The sequence below is a fragment of the Eumetopias jubatus genome, unplaced genomic scaffold (assembly GCF_037043125.1).
Source record: "Eumetopias jubatus isolate StellerSeaLion01/CBP00866 unplaced genomic scaffold, mEumJub1_p1.0 scaffold_10, whole genome shotgun sequence".
In the NCBI taxonomy this organism is placed as follows: Eukaryota; Metazoa; Chordata; class Mammalia; order Carnivora; family Otariidae; genus Eumetopias; species Eumetopias jubatus.
The window spans coordinates 24,150,211-24,153,638 of NW_028274816.1; the positions used below are offsets into that span (position 1 = coordinate 24,150,211).

General features: G+C 33.5%; 1 non-coding gene across 1 annotated transcript; it reads right to left on the bottom strand.

Annotated features, from left to right (window-relative positions):
• Window positions 1-1,927: 1,927 nt before the first annotated feature.
• Window positions 1,928-2,072, bottom strand: LOC114204327 (U4 spliceosomal RNA). Its single transcript, XR_003608159.1, has one exon. It is a non-coding gene; the product is annotated as a U4 spliceosomal RNA (small nuclear RNA).
• Between the last annotated feature and the right edge of the window lie 1,356 nt (window positions 2,073-3,428).

Genomic DNA, 3,428 nt, shown 5'->3' on the forward strand with positions numbered 1-3,428 from the left:
TATAAATTTTGAAAGATTCATTGTTATTCTCAGGTAGTTTCTTCTCCCCCTTTTCCCCATTCTATTGTTTTAATGTTGAAAAAGTGTCGTTAATCCTATTGAGACTGCAAGTCAAATATTCTCTACTGTTTGCTGCGTTAACATTAGCTCTGACATCTTAGTTTTTCTTCTCTCTCAATTTGCTGATTGTCTTCCTGTGTTTAGTAACTTTTCCATATTGCCTGATCCCTAAAAATTAAGATCAGTATGTAGTGGTTCCCCAGAGTGGGTATGCCTTAAAATCACCAGCAGGCTTTATTAAAAGTACAGACACCTGAGTCTTACTCCTGGAGATTTTTCATTTGGAAGTTCTGTTGTAAGACCCAGGAATCCTACTTTTAAAAATAAGTACCCAGGGGAGGCTGGGTGGCTCAGTCATGATCCCAGAGTCCTGGGATCGAGTCCCGCGTCAGGCTCCTTGCTCAGCTGGAGGCCTGCTTCTCCCTCTCCCACTCCCCCTGCTTGTGTTCCCTCTCTTCTTCTCTCTCTGTCAAATAAATGAATAAAATCTTAAAAAAAAAAAAAAGTATCCAGTACTTTGACACAACTATTGTGTATAGAACAATATTTGGGAACTCTTGACCTGGGTTGTTCAGTATGTATAGCTAGTAAAACTCATGTTGGCTGCAGCTGTGTATTTATTTGTTTACTTTTTCTTGATAGCATTCTCTCTAAGCATAGCGGTTGGTGTGTTACTGATAGGTCTTCCTTTCCTTATCCACAAGGAGTAGACAGGAGCCAACCATCAAGCATTTTCTCCGTGAATATAAAGATTGAGTGTAATAGACTTCTTTAATAGGATACCATATGCATTAAAACATACATACATATATATGGATTTGAATATTTTAGTTAATTTATACATATGTATATATATTTATATTTGAATATTTTAGTTAATTTATTTTGATTATTTACTGTTTAATAATTCAGACTATTAATTTGCCTCTGGGCATAGCTTTATTACACCTTATAAGTGTTGCTATAGTAGTGTTTCCATTGTTACTATTTCCTAAATGATCTGTGAGTACTTTTACTTAGGAGACCCTAAAAGTGTTCAGGTTGTTGAAGGTTTTTGTAGGTTTTTGTTTTATTTATGCTTAAATGTTTATTACACTGTGGACAGATAATGGAATTTGCTGCCTGTATAATTTTTACTATTTTGAGTTTAGTCAATATTTCTTTGTAGGTAGTATATGGTAAAATAATATGAATGTTCTGTGGATATTAAAATGTTGGTTTTGTATGGGGTAATCATATGTATTGTTATTTATACATCTGTCAAATTTATACTCTGGCGTTTCTTGAGTTTTTCTTATTTTTTCCCTTTATTTCTTTTAGATTTATCTTTCTATTTCAGGGAAATGTTATTCCATGTATAAAAGTTAATAGTTGTTTGAGTTTCATTATACATCTTGTACCTTCTATTAATATATTAATACCCTCTTTCTTCATTTAATGCTTTGCCTTGATTTTTGCTTTTGCTGATACTAATATAAGAACTATCACTTTCTTTTGGTTTATGTTAGTCTGTTATATTTTTGTCCATCCTTTTTAACTTTTTGTGTCACTTTGTAAATGCTGAGGCAATTTTTAAATCCAATCTAAGAATTTTTATCCACAATAGGGGTGTTTAACTCATTTATATTTATTATATTATTAGGATAATCCATATTACGCTTATTTCTTTCAGAGCTTCCTTTTAAAAATGTATTTTTGCTGTTTCTTGTCTTTTCAGCCATAAACTATGCTCTTTGCTTCTGTTCTTGTCAGTGTTTTGGAAGTCATATATCCTGATTTTAATTCTATAAATGGTGACTATGTGCTTTCAAAAGCATTTAGTATTATTATTTTTTTTCTAATTTTCAAAGCTGACTGAAATAATAGCTTAAAACACTAACTTGCAGAATTTTCTGGTTGTTTTAGCTATTAGGTTAATAAGTAGAAGAAAGAAACTTTCCCCATCTTTCAATTAGCAATAATCGCGCCTCGGATAAACCTCATTGGCTACGATACTGCCACTGAGCAAAGCTGAAACTTTCCCCATCTTAACTCTTGCCGGTTACCACAGGAGCCAGTGGGAAAACATCACCCATTGCTGTATCTGAGAATAGTGGAGGAAACAAGTTGAGTTTTTGGGTGGGCTTGTATATAGAAGAAATTAAACCATATAGCATATAAGAATATGCCTTTTTAAAGATCATAATGTATCTGCTCCTAGAATAACCATCGCATGTTGCTCTGTTTGCTGTAACTGAATAAAAATGTAGTGGAGCTAGAAACAATTCTGGGAAAGAAAATGAAAACAATTAAAACCAGTTGAGAAGCTTCCATACAAGCCAAATTTTAAAATAATAGATGTATAAAAAAATAAAATAATAGATTGATAGTTCCATTGACAGGATAGAACTCTGAGCCAAAGAAAGGTACATCAATATGAATTTGTAATTGTTTTTAACATAATGAATTTCTTTCCAAAATATTTTTAATTTACTAAAAAAATCAACTACATGCAAATATCCTTGATCCCTATAACAATGAGATATGGAGATTATTGCGCCTTTGACCAGAGATATGAAGATGAGTGGAGATCATCTTTAGAATGTTATTGCTTTGAACCGTGCCCTGGCTAAAATACTTGAATTGGAGATAGTCGTTTGAGTTAGAAGTGATCCAAATGGTTCAGATGTTCATCAAATCTATCACCCTTCTTTCAGTTAGATTCACTTTATACAGTTTTGGATTATTTATGATTTTCTTGGATGCCCACAGCCAACATTTCTGCCTTGGAGGTGGTATGGAATAACATAAATAAAGACATAGAACCAAAGAGAGAAAATAATTGAAAGGAATCTACTGAAAAAGCAACAGAAATGGAGAACTTACTGGCAGTAGGACTGTTGGTCAGTTTGGTACAGCTTATTGTGGGAATCCTACAGGTGATAGTCATTTGCCTGGAATTTTTCATTAAGCCAGATAAGTGAGATGGCTGACCTGATGGTTTTGGGAAGCAAAAACGACTCATATAAGAATGCATGTCCACTGTAGGATCATAATTTACTGTGATATTTTGCATATAGTGGATGACCCAGTGAAAGGCTTAGGTTCTACAAATGAGTGGTACCTTCATCCCTCAAAGGAGTATTCTATAACAGTTCATTTAAAAAGGAAGTTTAGAAAGTATTACGCTCATGTTAGGCATTTGGTCAATAGTACAATATCTGTAGCCACGGGGCAGTATTACTAAGTAGACTGCATTGTCAATTGTTGTATTCTTTAAAAAGTGTTCATTTCCCAACAACAGTAGGTGAGGACCATCTGATGAGAGTGACTTTTCAAATTATATCTTCAATCAGGAATTACCTGGCCAAGGAATTCTGAAAATTGGT